Source organism: Ursus arctos, unplaced genomic scaffold (assembly GCF_023065955.2).
Source record: "Ursus arctos isolate Adak ecotype North America unplaced genomic scaffold, UrsArc2.0 scaffold_8, whole genome shotgun sequence".
Lineage (NCBI taxonomy): Eukaryota > Metazoa > Chordata > Mammalia > Carnivora > Ursidae > Ursus > Ursus arctos.
In genome coordinates, this window is record NW_026623100.1 from 10,996,790 (window position 1) to 11,013,211 (window position 16,422).

The 16,422-nt window shown below is 45.6% G+C and overlaps 1 protein-coding gene across 9 annotated transcripts in view; it reads right to left on the reverse strand.

The window, feature by feature from the left end:
- INPP4A (inositol polyphosphate-4-phosphatase type I A) overlaps window positions 1–14,494 on the reverse strand; it is a 131,630-nt gene extending 117,136 nt beyond the window's left edge. For 8 of the 9 annotated variants that reach the window (XM_026487460.4, XM_026487473.4, XM_026487457.4 and 5 more), the window contains exon 1: window positions 14,263–14,494. The gene's annotated coding sequence lies outside the window, so the exon portion shown is untranslated. The remainder of the gene's footprint in view (window positions 1–14,262) is intronic. The other variant, XM_044378581.3, reaches the window with a different exon arrangement.
- Window positions 14,495–16,422: the final 1,928 nt, after the last annotated feature.

The following is a 16,422-nucleotide window of genomic DNA, read 5'->3' on the forward strand; positions in this document are numbered from 1 at the left end:
TTTATTCGGGTGTCTGTAGGCCTGTGGCGGTCACCATCTTGAACTCAGATGCTGCGCAAATGCCTGCTATGTCCCTGGCAAGGGTTCCCAGGCCAGCAGCCACATGACGTGTGCTGACGGCCACTTCCTACGGTCAGCAATGCTTTCAAAAACTTCGGCCTTGTCTGCACTTTTCTCCCCCACCATAGTCCCTTGAAGGTGCTTTCCCCTTTAACAGTGGGAGATGAAACCTGGAGATCAGAACCACTTCCCTCCTGGCCGGGGCCTCACTTTCTCCATTTATACTGCAGGCTGAGGGTGTCCCAACGGTCTTCATTTCCCCTGAAAAAGTGCAGCATCTAATTCACTGAGGCCAGACACCCACGATCGGCACCTGTGGAATGGGAAGGCAAGTTCCACATAACACATGGACCAGCACAACCATGGAGGGGGAAGAAGAGTTCTAGGGAGTTTGATGGACAACCCCCTTAAGTAAAATATTTCACTCTCAAACATGAAAACAAACAAAAAAACCTACGTTCATACTGAGAAAGAACTGGATGGCAAAACCATCTGGAAGAGAAGCACCAGCTCAGGCAGTCATGATTCCTGCTGGGATCTGAGGAAAGATGCTATGCTCAGGCCTTGCCTACAGCAGCCACTCCTGGCCTAGAGAAGATGAGAAAGGGCTATCTGATAATCCTTGCCTTTTTAAAATAAGAAGTTAAATTTGTTTAAAGGCTTGGAAAAATTACTACAGATTAGCAAATTTCCATCATTAGTTTTGGAAACACAAAAAGAAATTTCCTTATTTCAGAGGCATGAATTCAAAGAGTGCTCCTCTGTAAAAATTCTTGAATACATGCGTGTCTACACCCCTAAGTCCCAGGAATTCTAGTCAGACAGAAAACAAAGCATGGCTCCTCAGGGGAGTTCAACTTCCTGTAGCCACTGCCTTGCCAGGGTGTGTGTGGGTGTGTGTGTGTACATGAAAGATGTGTAAGTACCTGCATGAGCGGTGTATGTGAGCACGTGTGGTGTGTGAGCACTCATGACAGGTGTACGTGTGGAGCTCATGCGCTGGATTGGGGTGGAAGGGAGAGGATGAGGACAGCTGGCCTGGCCAGCTTTACCCAGGTGTGCAGCAGACAAATGCTTATACCCAAAGGCTGGCAGGCCAAGGAGAGCCCAAACCTTTCCTACCATGCCTATTCCTTGGTCTGACACCTGACCATTGGAGAGGCCCAGTTTAGGAACTGCCAGCACATATATCCTTCTTAAAATCCAAATGCCTCAAAAAGAAGAACACATTCAATTTTGCTAACACCTAGAATAAATTGATTAGATCCCTTTCATCCAACAGAGAGTGGACACTTGGGATCACCATTCTAAAAGGAAAAGCAGGACAAGGAAAGAAAAAGACAGGATAGAAACACAGACCCGGGGCTATCCCCAATTCAGCTAGTGAGGCTGGCCCTGCCCACACTTGGGGAGGGGACCTGTCTGTGGCAGATTCAAGGCAGGAAAGGATGAACCAGTCCTGGAGACTGTGGCAGGGAGAAGCTCGTCTGCCTCCTCCTGGCCTCCTCCCCCCCCCAATCTAGGCGCCCTTCCCATTCAGAGCGTCTTGTCCAGAGGCCCTCGCCTGGATCTCACATGCTGCCTGAAATTCCCCACCCAGGCAGCCCTTCCTCTGGACACACCTATGGGTCCAGAGGCAGCAGAGGGATGACTGGTGGGAAGCAGCTCTGGGACATAAGCCTCGGTACTGGCCCTGAGAATTTAGTGCAGAACTCTGTCTGCCATTTCTGTCTTTTAAATGAGGAAATGAAGGAACAAAGGGATCAAGTGACCTCTTTCAGGCTCTTGTATGAAAGCAATGTGGAAGTCAGAAAGGTCTCAAGCTCTCAACTTTTTAGTTAGCTGTCCATGCCTATAGCCTCCCCAGAGGTTTCCCCAAAATTCTGACAACATTTTCCCCAAAAGCATAAAAACTCACCTTCCAAAAAAGACAACTTGCAGAAAAGACACAGCTAGTTGCCTCCAATGTCTATTCTTTGCTTCCTCCTCTGCAACGGGCCCAGGACCCTGACGTTTAGTTGGCACGGGGCTGTCTGCCTCCCTTGCAGCTAGCTGTGGCCAGGGGCTTGGTGCTTGCCAGCAAGATGTACAAACAAATTTGCTGAGGAGTTGTCGGGAAGTTTGCCTTCCTCCAGCCTGGTGTCTGGAAGGCCAGTAAGCTGCACCTCTAGCCGCCACCCTAGACAGGAGGCTCTGGGCCTCACTGCAGGGAAGGCAGAACGCAAGCTCCGACTGCAAGAAAGACATGCCTGTCCTGAGTCTCTTTTCCTTCAGATTGTTTCCCATTCTGTGCAGCCAAATGTTAATCCTAACAATTTTATCATTCCCTACTTATATCCAATGGTGGAAAATGTCACCATCCCGGAATGCTGCGAGCCAGGGATAAAGAAGGATACTATTTCAGACTTAAGTTCATTAGCAATCTCCTTTTTCCGGAAGGAGTCAGGAATGCTTTAAATAAAGCACTGTCATATTTACCCTCGGCTCAGGTTAGAGTGAGTACATTCTCACTAGACCTTATAAGCATAATAAGATTCATTTTGTTGTAGGGTTATTTTATAAAACAGTTTCTCTCCAATATAATCAACATTTATAATCCTAAAAAAAAAAAGGCAACCAATCCTATTTCTAGGCCTGTCTGAGCTGCAAGCTCAAAAAGCTTTAATATACCAAATTCCTGTTTACTGCCCCAACCATTTAACGGCTTGGCTTGCATATGTAGTGCAGACAAGTCTAGGCTAGGAGGCAAAACAGCCCCTGGTTTTATTCATTACAGTTAGTCCATTAAATGCAATTCACAGTCTAAGCCACGGGCTGCTAGGAGCCACGATAAAGATGGATACAATCCTTAACAATTTACAAAGCAGCCAACCTGTGGGTCTATGATGCTGGTCAGACTCTGTGATTCCCAGTTCCAAGGAATGACACGGTGATCACTGCCCTGGGATCTAATATCGCATCTCACCCTGTTGGGAAGGAGTCTGTTCCACGACGGTTTAGAATCCTCTCTGCTGGGGCGCCTGGGTGGCACAGCGGTTAAGCGTCTGCCTTCGGCTCAGGGCGTGATCCCTGCGTTATGGGATCGAGCCCCACGTCAGGCTCCTCCGCTGGGAGCCTGCTTCTTCCTCTCCCACTTCCCCTGCTTGTGTTCCCTCTCTCGCTGGCTGTCTCTATCTCTGTCGAATAAATAAATAAAATCTTAAAAAAAAAAAAAAAAAAAAAGAATCCCCTCTGCTACGGAAGGGGCTGAGGCAGTGTTGGCTGACAGGGTGTCCTGATGCTTCGTAACCACCGACCTGGTGTAACATCGGCATTGCCGTTTCAGGAAGCACCCCTTCTCTCTGAGCCACTAAACCAACCTGCAAAAGGTTTCTCACTGCTTCACGAACCGTCTGCTGGCTTTTCTCCTCTCTTTGACCAATGAGGTTAACTCCTAGCTTGGTAGAGATATATGACTAATTAAGGCATGATTAAATAATCGAGTTGACTCAAAATGCAAACATCTGTCTCCCTCCCGTAAAGTTATTCAAAATACCATACGGTTCAAAGGCGCCTACAACGATCATCACGAACCACGTATCTTAGGCAATCACTGGTACGTTGCCGACTCCGTGCAAGACGATTTGCACTATCCAGTAAGACAGGTTCCTGTTCTCGTGGGCTCTGCAGTGTTTCAAGGAGAAAGATGGACAAATGAAGAGTGTGACAGCTTTCAGCAATGGAAGCAGCCCTGACATGTGTTCAGGGCTCTTCCTGGAGGGACAGCATTCATGCAGTCATATCCATTTGAGGCTCTGTCGTCAATTCTTTTTCATCACTTTATGCTTTAACTAATAACTTTAAATCCACACACCCTTTATGTAAAAGGTCAGGAGTGGATAATAGGAAATAAAATAGGTCAAAAACAGGAAAAGGAGGCCAGAGAGAGGGAGGTGGAGAAGTCAGGGAAGGATATCCAACTGCTAGAAAGAGACAATCCAGATCCGAATAGCTGTGTACAAATTATCAGGGGAAAACATCATGAAGTAAAGTGGCCTCCATCAGTCCATGGAAAATGGCAGGGCTTTGGGTGTCAACATACAACCTGTAGCTGTACAGGGGGACTATATGCAAAGGGCCTCAGAAGGGGTGCAGGGTGGAAGAGCCAGAGAAAGGCACCGGGCACTCTACGGGACCAGGAGGAGTTTGGTCTGCATGATACACAGTCAGCTTCGACCTCCGTGGACACATCCAGGGTACCGCAGGGTCTCTGACACTAAGAGCGTGGACTCCAGGAAGCCACTGCTGAATCACTGCAGAAGGGAGCCAGAAAGTGAGAGAGAGGCAGGAGCCTGATTTCCAAGGCCACTTCCCTAAATACTGTGTATGTGTGTGGGTGTCACCCAATGCCAACTTTACCCATGCAGCCCTCAGGCACCATCACAACTCCACTTCATTGTTGGATTGCGGGCCAAGGGAGAAAGAAATGAGGGACTCGCCTTCGCTAGATGAACGAGGAAGGAAGAGGCTGGATTCAGGCATGATTTTTACCAACTCACTGGCAGGTTAGGGGCAACATCCAACTGTATGCTTCTCTTCTGCCTTGGGTGGGCACTGTCTACCAGCAGGCTGTTTCCCTAAGGCCAATCCACTCACCCATCACTCTCTCCTCTTCAGAACCAGAATAACAATGTTTGGAAGATTCTGGGCTGTCTTGACATTTCTTGGCACACAGCCTCATCTTAATTGGGCTCTATTATTGCTTTTTATCAGCCATTAGGTTATCACCCAATTATGTAATCATTTTAACATTTGTATATGCAGAACACAGCCAAAGCAATGAGTAAGAAATGTGAAAATACTCAACAACCGTTTCACACAATCACGAGTTTTTATGTGCTTTACAAAAAAAAAAAAAAAAAAGTGTCAGTAGAAGGCTTAGCTGGGTCAGTGACCACCTCACAAAACTTATAAGCCCAGGCCCCTCCCACTTCCCTGTTCCCCCTCTGCCCACATCCTTCTCTGACCTTTGCTGGCAGTCCCCTCGCAGAACCTTCTTCTTCTGCAACATTTCCTCTCAGAGATACCCTGGGCAGGAGTCAGAGAGGGATGTACTCTAGCCTTTTGAATGCATTTTTTTTTTTTTTATGGCGGTTAGGCTTTTAATGGAGGGAGACAGAAAATTCATCAGTGCAAAAGAATGTTTTACATACTCATTAGCGTAGTGAGTAATGTAAATTTAGGAATACACAGTGTGTTAAACTTCAAAAACTACAAAGTTTCCTGCAACCTAAGATAATGGAAAAAGCTTCTTATGTTTTTACCTGCCACTTTTATTATTAAAGTTCTAAAGGGTGGGGGGGGGGGGGGGCACGAAAAACTAATAGGAGGCTCTTTTCTGCTGTAATTCAAGAATTCTAATAATGTGGTATGGCAATGACTGTAGGGCAGTGAACTCTCCCCAAAAGGAAAGTTTTAGATAACTACATCACAAACTTTAAAAGTACTGTTATAACACTGCTTGGTAACAGATGGTGATGGCACTTAACATGGTGACCAGTGAATAATGCACAGAACTGCTGAATCATTATGTTGTACACCTGAAACTAATATAACACTTCGTTAATTATACTTCAATTTAAAAATTCTTAAATCTTTAAAATGTATTTCCAATAACATATAGGCAAAATGAGTGGCTTAATAGTTTGCAAGCCTGGAAAGCAGCTAAGATATCTCATCCTAGAGAATTTTCAAACATTATAAATCCCCTTTTTCTTCCACAGAGAAACTTTCTAAAGCATGGACAAGACTTCAAGGATATTGACAAAACAGAACACATTTTTTAAAATAGGGGCAAAAAAAAAAGGGGGGGGGGAAACAGAGTTATCAAGACCATAAAATTGAGAGGAAAGATACTGAGTCTCCTGCAAGATATAACTTCCCAACGGCACGGGTCCAGAGCACGGCAGCGCACAAATCTGCTTACGTTATTTAACTCTCACGACCCCCTGTGGGCCAGGCACTTCCCCATTTCCCAGATGAGAAAGTTGACTGAGGTTCATACCCAGCACTTTTTCTTTCCATAATCCAATCTGTCCCGCTCAAAGCCAGACACAGACACCCCAAAGAGATTACTACTTTGCGACACAAACCAGACTAACACCTGCATTAATGTGTAACACGTGCATCCCAAAGGCAACCAAAGGTAACTTGGAAGGTGTCCTGTTCCTGTTAAGTCACAAAGGATTGCAGGGGAATCCGATGGGGCCAGCCTCCAAACAAGGTGGGTCTGGATACCAACCGATCTCTCTGTCTCATTCTCTCACCCTCTCTCTGTAGGTAGACAGGCTGAGCCACCCTGTGAGGAGAAGGATGGGTCAGGCATCCAGAGTTAACTTTTAAACCTCGGACAAATCCATATACTCCCTGCCATCGCGTCCCCGTCGCTCAGAGGAGCCCTGCTAAGGATCCTCAGCATCATCAGGAGGCTCTGGCCCAGGTGGTCAAACACTAGAGGCGAGAAGCCAGAGCAAGACCACAACATCTAACATCTTTTGTCCTGCTGCCTTCCTGGGCTCCAGCTCCATCCCCACCGGCCCACGCTGCTAAAAGTCTGCTTGCACTTCAGATCAGCGGTTCTCCATCTACAGCGAGTCACAGACCCCTAAGGTTCAGATGAAGGCCAGAGGCCCTCTAGCCAGGAAAAGGCCCTGTGTGTGTGTGTGTGTGTGTGTGTGCGCGCACGCGCGCGCGCGTGTGTGTGTGTGTGTGTACATGGCCAGGGTAGCCCCCTCCTCTCTGTGCTCAATCTTCAGATTTGACACATTTTTGCCAAAACCCACAACAGGAAACACTGACATTGTAACAATACCCAAACACACACCACATGCAAATAACTACATGTTTTAACCAAAAAATCCTACCCTTCCTATAAGTCATGTATTTGCATATTTTCTATTTTATTTTAAAAAAATGTTTAAATGCTGCTTATAATCTCAAATTGATTTCACGAACCACTGCCATTTGAAAAACACCGTTCTGGACCCTTCCCACTCTGTCTCCTCCTCGGGTGCTCTTCCTTCCTCAGCAGTTAGTACTGATGTGGGACAGCAGGGTATGAGACTGCCTGGATTAAGATGAATCCTGAAAAGTCAAGAAACTCTAGTAATACCTTGGAAAGCCTTGGAAAGTCAAGAAAATCTAGAAATATCTCTGCTTACTAGTTTCTGGAAAAATCTGGAACAGCAGGCTGTTTTGAGCTCACAGATTACACCATGAAGGTGGCTATTTCACTTCACCTACACTTAAAGTTGGAGCTGTACTTGCAAAAGGGAACGATGAAGCAAGTCACACTGGGCAGAGCCAGAGAGAGCTATAAACTGCCACTGAAAGTAGTCCCTTAGGCTGTCTCCAGGCCAATTCCTTATGCATTCCCAAATCCCTACTAAATGTACTGCTGGTTTTTTCTAACTGAGCGAAGAGTGGTAGAGTAAGCAAACCCTACCCATCAGAACCTACTTCCAGAATGGTTCTGGAAAGTGAGTCATAAGGGCCTGTCTAGATCCTCAGCGGCTGGACGCCCATCCCTGCTGGGCCAGAGACAGAACCTAGGGCTGGGAGGTTACCATGTTGCTTCCTTTAGTCCTACAGGGAGGATGTGGGCCACTCTCAGAGGGGCTGGAGGGGCTGCAGGCACAGGGGCTGGGAAATAGCCTGGCCAGTAAACTGGGACACATGCTAGGTGGGGCATGGAGAGCAAAGACACCTACAGACTCCTGTGTTTACACTATGGGCTGACCACCCAACACTCACTCCCCCTTCTTCCTACTCTGGGAGCAGTCCTTTCTGGATTCAGGAAAAGCCAGCCCCATCTTCAGCTGAGGAATGGGGGTGGTCTTGATTAGACTAAGAGCAAGTCTCACACTTGAGCTTGCATCAGATCACCTGGAGGGCTTGCTAAAACACAGAGTGGTGGGCCCCATCCCAGAGTTTCTAATTCAGTAGGCTGGGGTGGGGCCCAAGCCTGCACATCTGATAAGTCTCAGGGGATGCTGATGCCGCTGGTCTGGGGCCCAGACATGAAGGAACACATCGAAGCCAATGAGCACACAGCATTCTCACAGCCTCCTGACCTGGGTCCTGGGGAGACCACGTGGTCTCACTGCTCCCACAGACCAGAGGGAGGGCTGGTAGAGGCTGTGGTTAGGGACTGGCTGGTGTCAGGAGTGGGGAAACACGCAGTCCCACTGACCATAAGGACCATCTCAACATCATGAGGGGGCTGATTCTGGGATGATACTAGCAGTGATGGTTGTAGAGAGGAGAAGAATCTAGGTCCTTGATGAAATTGCAAAACTGTTGATAGAGTAGAACTCCAGTTCTGTGAGATAATAAATGACCTTATTGTTTACTTGGCAGCCAAAAGCACCCCGACAGACACACCCCACAATCCAGGGAGACTCTTGAACCAGGCATCCCTATTATCTAAAAGGATCCTGTTCTCCAGAAACATATACTTGCCTAAGTGTATTTCCTTCACACTTCCAGAATTTGCACACCTAGGTCATCCTTCTTGAAATTTCTAAATAGTGGGTTAGAGAATGAACCATTTGAAATGGAAGCCAGGGCAAGGGAAGGAGTTCTACCTCCTGGAGTGAATGAATTTTATCAAACAGCAGCTGATATCAGCTGTACAAGAGCTATGGTAGGGGCGTGGGGAACAGGAAGAGAGGCAGAAGATTTCAGGAGACCTCAGAATTCTACCTAGTAAGTGCAAAAGAAAGGGCACTGCATAAACCCCAGGCCAGGAGAATTACCAGATGTCGGAGGGAAAGGCTCTGACAGCATCCCAGGATGGGAGCCGCAAAGAGCTGAATGCTTTCCTCCTCCAGAGAGCCCCTCCCAGAAGACACCCCTCTGTCTTCCTGACCCCATACCAGAGAATGGACATCACCATAGACCCTCCCCAGCTGGAGCCTTCCTGCTTCTAAGGCCTTCACCGGGTGAACCTTCAGATTCCATTTTGAAAGGGCTGCAGCGTCTCACCTGCCCCAGGTTAACGACTGTGAGCCAACACTAGGGGCTGGCAGGGCTGGCTGGCAGGCACATGATAGAGCACGAGTAAGGTACGTGCAGAGACCATATTGAGGAGACAAGCACACAGCACTTGGGGGCCCTGACTCCCCATTTCCCACCAGCTTATGACAAAAGGGATGGTGAAACCTGAAGAGAAAAGGCTGCTCTCATTCCAAGTTCCACACTGCCCGCACATGCCGCACACATGAACTCATCATCAAGACTGAGCTGGCAGGAATCAGGTGCCGTTCCAAGCACCTGATGTGTATTAACTCATTTACCCCCCCAACAAGGCTCTGGGGTTGCAGATGAGCAAACCGAGATACAGAAAGATTAAGCTACTTGCCCAAGGTCACATAGCTGCTGGAGGCTCACAGGGACTTTGGCTCCAGAATCCATAACAGAGAAACAAAATAAATGGTTTTGAAAGATGTGTATGCTCAAAGTTCCTTACTTACAGATCAAAATACTAGAAATAGAAATTATTGATATTGGGGGCGCCAGGTAATTAATTTCCATCCCTACATTGATATAATAAAGTATTTATTTTTAAATCCTGTGCAGGAAGATATGAAATTTAATGGAAATGGTACTAAATCCAGACAGACTTGGGTCTGAATCCCAGTTCAAGCTCTTCTAACCATTCTTAGGTGGATACCACGCCTCACCCAGCTTCCTCCTCAATACCACAGCTCACCTTCTCACAAGACCTTGCAGGGGGATACATATGAACACTTGCTTGGCCCGGGGCCTGAGATGTCAGGGGTGCTCAGAAAATGGTAGTTTCCTTCTCCCCTAGGATGAAAAATGCATCACGCTTAAAGGAGACTTCCAAGGCTGCTAAGGATAAAGTCTAAAGTTCCAGTAACTTTCACAATGCAGTAATATAAAGAATAACCTAATGAGAAAAAATGGACAAAGGATATGCACAGGTAATTCACACAAGCAAAAGTAGACATGAGCACGAACAGGTGTTTAATATTTTTGTAATTTGAGAAACGTAATTAAAATAATAATGCCTTCGTTATCCATTAGATTGGCAAAAATTGACAAGATTTATACTCCTCAGTGTTGGCAGAGTTAAAAAGAAACAGGCAGTTTCACATCCTAATGGAAGGAGTACAAAGTGAAAGCCTCTTAGAAATGGGGGCAATTTGGCAGGGCTATCCATTTAAAATTACTCTTTGACCCAGAAATTCTACTTCTAGGGATCTAGACTGAGATATTTGTGAGTATTAACAATTATTTGATTCACAGATTCTCCACTATTTTTAGAGTAGGAAATTGCAAATAACCTAAATGTCCATTGATAAAGGACAGTTAAATAATGATAAACCCATACTCTGTAATACAGAGCAAAAACAGAACAAAACAAAAGCAAAACCCTTTTCATGTCAGTACAGATACATCTCCAGCACACAACACTAAATTTAAAATGCAAATCAGAGAAAATTTTGTGTAATGTGTGAATGAGTGCTCATGTCCACTAAAAAGGCCTAGAGGCAGCAACACCTCAGTAGCAATGAGCACACCTAGCATCCAGATCTTGGTTTTTAAATACCAGACTCCGGAGAAATGGCTAATTCCAGGGCTGGAAAGTATAAGCCGAGTGTTGAAGGTTTTGTGCCAGGGAGTAAAGAAGTCCTCCAAGAATGATGAGGACATGTCAAAAGGACATAAGGGGCTCCTGCAGGCCAAGTCTGGGACAATTTTAGCAACAAAATGAATAACGAGAGTAAGAAACTATAATTTATTGCATAAAGCAGGAATTCATGAGTGCAGAGGTGTAAATCAAAGAATAAACAAGGCAGAAAGAATCTTCCTTTCAGTACAATTCCAACTGGTAAGTATAGAAAGAAATATGGAATTAGAAAATCACCATCTGTCAGCCAGCATAATAACTGGTTCAGGTTAAGAATCATCAAGGGATTCTAAAACTAGTGAGTCAAAGTATGGGGAGTAACAGTGTATTTACAGAGTCTGAGGTTAATCTTACTAAGAGATACATATTAGTTACAAAGGGAAAATGGTAACTTTTCTGTAAGGGAACCTGGAAGACATCACCTTAATCAAGCGATCAAAGTTAACCTGACCAGTGAATGGGACTCAACAGCATATGCCTCCTGCTGGGCACGCTGAGATGGCTGCAGGCTCACCCCTGTGCTCCTCTTGCCGAAAGCACGTAATCTTAATCTAATCATGCGGAAACTGCAGGCAAACCCAAATTGGGAGACATCCAAAAAAACAGGTGGCAGTCTTCAAAAATGTCAATGTCATGAAATACAAAGACTCAGTAACTATCCCAGATGAAAGGATAATAAAGAGACAGGACAATTTGATACAATGTATAATCTTGGATTTTCTTTTGCTCCAAAGGACATTATTGCAGCTACTGGCAAAATCTGAAAAAGACCTGTATATTAAATTATAGTGTTCTATCAATGTTTGATTTCCTGATTTTTAATAACTATATTGTTGTTATGTAAGAGAATGTCCTTGTTTTTAAAATGTACACAATAAAGTATTTAGAGGTAAAAGGGCATCATGTCTCTAGGTTACCATTAAACAATTCAGAAAAAAGTAATGACCCATGAACAAATACGAGAGAAGGATAAAGCAAACGTAGCAAATGTGAACATTTGGAGAATGTGGGTGAAGGATAACCGGAAATTCTCTGGATTATTCTTGCAACTTTTCAGTAAAACTGAAAGAATATTTTTTAACAATTTTAAAAAGAGCAAGGTATGCATGTGTACAGAAATATAGGTAAATTCCTGGGGATTCAGTTCATGATGGCATTTTACTTTTAAGCAAAATGGTGTTAATATTGGTCTCCCCAGAATACACTCTCCTCACAGAGTTTCTCTTCCAGAACTCTAGAAAAATATGTTTTGAAGGATCTCTCAAGACCAGATCATTAATCAAGTTCTACAAAAGAAGCAACCACATAATCAAGCCTTCATCCCTACAGATTTGTACTCTTTTTTCCCTCAGTGAAAACCAAAGCATCCTGACACCATGAGTAGCTGATGATGCTGAGAACTTTGCTGGAATATGCAATCGATAAAGGAGTTTTTCATAAGTAACCAGGTCCACCCTCAGTCCAAAGTCTCCCCCCCCCACCCCGTCTTACTGGATTCTTGAGATGCTTCGGGGTGGGGGTCACGGGTCAGCTGGTCCCATCCACCTTTCTGTTCCATTCCTCGGGTGCATTCACAGATCTGCTGGCTGAGCAGAATATTCCCAGGTAGGCCGCTGGCTAAAGGGACTTACAGGGTCAGTGGTTCTCTCAGTCATATACACCCCATCTCTCTGGTGCTTTACAGTTCACAACAAGCTCTTGTGTATATTATTTTATTTCATCCTTTCCTTAAAGCAACTTAAAAAAAAAAAAACCCTAATACTCAGTTTAACAGCATACAAGACAATATCCAGTTTCCCAAACAACGGAATAAACAATAATGTCTTCCCTTGACTTCAAGTCTAAAGCAGATAAACACTGAAATGGCATAAGCCTAATGAAAAACCGAGAAGTAAAGCAGCCACTAAACTCAGCAGAGCCAATTCTATTGCTGAGCCCCAGAGAAATATAGCCCTCCTTTCTCTCTGCATCTGTCTGGCTTCCTTTCCTTTAAGCCCTGTCTTCAGGCACACCCTGCCAGGAACTTTGGCTGTTTGTTACAGAGGTGTGTTTACAAGACACCACAGGGAATGAGGCCTTGTGGGTTTCCATTCACAAGCAAGAGCCACCCCTGGGACAGCATCATGGTCTTCTGACAGCAACCCTCCAACAGAACCACCACAATGGCCTCCCCATGTGGGCACCATCATTCATCTTTCTTCAGAGAAATCAATGAATTGAATCTTCCAGGAGTAAACATGTTAACAAAGATCCCCCAAACAAAGGCCCTACCTAGATCCAGAATCAAAATACCTCTTAAAGAAAGCCTGTTTTCAACCAATGAAAAATTAAGTTTAATTCTAGGACAACCTATTCTATGTGCATTTACCAATGCCAACAGCATCTACACCCCAAAACAAATGGCAAAGCACATTCTGTTCTCCCCTTTTAGAGTTGAGAACATTGAGAACCAGAGTTAGCAAGTGGCAGATCCAGGATTCACACCCAAGTCAGCCTATTCAGGCCCCAATCCCACTGGCTTGCCCACAGTCCACCCAATCCACTGTGAACCAAGATGAATCAGGCAGAATTTCACTGCAACATTCGAACTGCCACCCCACCCCCTATTCCCGTGGTTTAGAGCCCTGTGGGCATTCTACTCTTAAGCAGCCTCCCAACCAAACACTTTCAGTGGTAAAGCAAAAGACAAGAAAACGGGCTTTACAACTGCTTATACTTCTTTCTCAGCCAGAGGAATATTTTCATGATCTGTCATTATGGATGAACTCGGGGCGGGAGGAACACAACATTATGTAATGTCAGAGGGCAGGCGACAAGGGGGATGGAAAGCAAGCCCATTCCCGATCCCTTCGCCCACAAAGACATAAATTTACCTTTGACATTTTGAGTGTTTCAATCTTCCACGGCCTACACATTCATGATCGGCTTTTCAAGAGATGGTCACAGATCCCTGCAAATTTCTCAGGCCTCAATTAATTGACTAGCACAGCCAGAAAAAAATAATATACAAAAAGCCAAGATGCCAGAAATGTCGGGGGGCTAAGGCCCGGCAGAAAAGGGAAGAGTTGAGAGGGTGGAGACCAGATGTCCTACACTGAAATGCATGCTTATTTTTACCCGGTTATGTTTACACCCGAGACACCGCGAGGCCTTCAGGGTCTGGAGTCACTAGATCCAAGCAAGAGCCAAGATGTTGCCTCGGGGTCGCCACGTCCTGCATCCTGGCTCCCCATCGCCCGCTCCAGCTCCGCACTCCCCTCAGCGCGAGACGGCCCGGGTCTCCTTCTGGCTTAGGGGTCGACCAGGCTTGGATTGTTCTCCGAAGACGCAACCGCCGGCAAACCGCTAGGCTGTACGATTTCCATGACAACCGCGGGCGCCGTCTCCGTCCGGCTCACCCGGTACAGAGATGCGCGCCGCGCCCCGCCCCGCCCCGCCGGGTGCATCCCTGCGCCCGCCTGCTTGCCGCCGCCGCGTCGCCCCCACGCCCAGCCTGGCCCACCTACCTGGCGCGCCCCGGCCCGCGGCGCCCGCGCCCTGCTGCCCCGCCGTCCTCGGTCCCGCCGGGCCGCGCGCCCGAGCCCTGCAGCAGCAGCGCCGCCGCTTAGTCACCAAGTCGCGGACCGTGACCCACTCTAGGTGCTGGTCCTCCAGCGCCGGCCGGCTGCGAACCCGCCGCCCAGGTAGCAACCCGAACTCCGCTGCCGCCGCCGCCGCTGCTCCGGAGGTCGCGCGCAGCCCCGCCCCGGCCCCGCCCCCTCTCCGCGCATGCGCGCTCCGCGAGCCCCGGCCGGGCCGCCCCACCCCTCTGGGTCCGTCTCCCAGGCGGCGAAGCCGGGCGGGTCAGTTTCTCGTGTTGGCTTCTGCTCCTAGGTTCCCGCAAGACCCCACTCTTATCCGGGACTGAGTCTCCTGCAAGGAGTTCTTGAACTTCTGGACTTAATCGGACGATGCCATTTTCACCCTCACATATACTGGGTCTTGTGAGGCCCTAACATGTCCCCTAAGAAGGTTCCGTTGAAGAGCGGCCACGGTGAAACGCTCCGGCCGTTTGCCCCCATGTTGAGCGCTTTTCCCATGATGCAGGTGCACGCAATCCCTAGCAGACGTTTTAGAAACGGAACATTCAACCCAGAAACAAGGAAAAATTAAAATACAGTTAGGCAAAGAGAAGAAACTACTAACACCCTTGCAGACCTGTTCTGTCATAACTGTATAAATATGCAATTACAGACTCACACCACATATCTGCTCCTTACACTTCTACCCCCGAATCCCGTTTTTTCATGGGAAAGAAATATATAATAAAAGTTTTGGAAGAAATTTTTCATTTTAATATGACTCTAAACCTTAATATTTCTGCTTGAGCAAGGATAAATACTGGACTGACTATAAGCATGTATTTTATTTTGAAGTCTTTAATTTTTATTAGAAAAAAAGTCTTAAAAATTCTTAAATGAAAACTATTTTAATTCAATAAGCCAGAACACTTATCAGAGTTCATATTCCTCAGGTGTAAAAGCAAGCATTTATAATTTTCTTTAGAAAGAAATTAATTAGTTAGAAATAAAAACTAAACAAGAATTATCTAATCTCATTTAGAATTAGATCTAAGCCTCCCCATGTTACCAAAATCTAAATGCAGGTAATAGTTTGGAATAAAAATAAATATAAAACTATGTTTAAAGTTCAATTTCCTTACTAACTTTTTATTTTATTTCTCCTCTGAAAGGGAATTTATTAACAAAACACTTTTTACTATTTCTTCAGATAAATAGAAAAAAGGATTGACTTAACCCTAATATAAAATTAAAGCCAAGAAAATCAAATTTATGGAAATGCAAAAATGTTTTTATATCTTATTTTCTAAAATTAGGGTGACCAATATACTTGCTTTACCTGGAACAGCCCCAGTTTACACCTTCTATACAGCAAAAGTATGAATAAGACCCCCTTTACATCTCAAAAGTGTTCAGATGACACTATGGCCATACTAGCATTAATGAAGCTAAGAGTGTTTTTAAATCATAAGATTTAAAAAAAGAAACAAACTGGGGCGCCTGGGTGGTGCAGTTGTTAAGTGTCTGCCTTCAGCTCAGGGCATGATCCCAGAGTCCTGGGATTGAGCCCCACATCAGGCTCCTCTGCTGGGAGCCTGCTTCTTCCTCTCCCACTCCCCCTGCTTGTGTTCCCTCTCTCGCTGGCTGTCTCTGTCAAATAAATAAATAAAATCTTAAAAAAAAAAAAAAGAAACAAACATAAATTCACAAACATTTAAAAATAGACATCAGACCAATTTCAAAAATTCATTCATTTAGCATGGTAATGAACACTGAATGAAGATCAGTCTTCCAATAAACATTTGTCAATTGACTGTCATGTAATTCAGGAATAATCGCGTTTCATTATAACAAGGAATGGGGCCCCATTTCCATTGTAGAGTGAACATTATCAAGAGAAAAGGGAACCAAGCTTGTTAGTATATATGGTGCTACACATTCCCTAAGCATCACAACGTAATAGAAGAAAGTATCCTAGAAGTGTTCTGGGGGGAAGGTATCCTACAGAAGCTCTCAACATGAGGTCCTCAACCAGCAGCGTTAACATCCTCTTCAGTACTTACTAGAAATGCAAATTCCCAGGCTCCACACTAGACCTGCTAAATC